The following is a 612-nucleotide window of genomic DNA, read 5'->3' as shown; positions in this document are numbered from 1 at the left end:
ACTTGCTGTACCTGTTCCTTGTTGCGCTGTCTGTCACCTCTGGGAGCTGGATCAAGGATATCATTCTGCTGCACTGTGTAACCCTACTAGTTTATGATGTGATAAAATTATTGGTCGTGAGACTAATTTTTGTATTTGTACTTCTGAATTTTTACACAGCATTGCCATCATCTCCATATCTCAGGAATCACTTTTTGGAAACTATTAATAATTACACCTCTTACCTTTTCTCCTCGGGGAACAAATCTATGGGAGAGATGAGGAGGGGGACACTTTCCCCTACTCTTTCACCTTCCCTTTCTCCTTCAGGCTAGTTACAACAGCTCTTGAGAATTTTGAATATCCTTGGGATGCTCAAACCAGCATGGTTCTATTGCTCTGTCTCCTGAATGTGGTTCAGGTTGTGATCTCATTTAAGGTTAAACAATTATTTAAGAATACCATCCAGAGATCAATCCCAGAGACAGACACTGTGGCTACTCAAAGCCTGGCAACAGGCACCGCAACTACTCCACCCCCACGACAGGCATTGCAGCTACTCAAACCCTGGCAACAGGCACTGCAGCTACTCCAACCCCAGTGACAGGCACTGTGGCTGAACCAGAGAACCAA

This window comes from Aptenodytes forsteri, unplaced genomic scaffold (genome assembly GCF_000699145.1).
Source record: "Aptenodytes forsteri isolate BGI_AS27 unplaced genomic scaffold, ASM69914v1 Scaffold27, whole genome shotgun sequence".
In the NCBI taxonomy this organism is placed as follows: domain Eukaryota; kingdom Metazoa; phylum Chordata; class Aves; order Sphenisciformes; family Spheniscidae; genus Aptenodytes; species Aptenodytes forsteri.
This window is presented reverse-complemented; position numbering follows the sequence as displayed.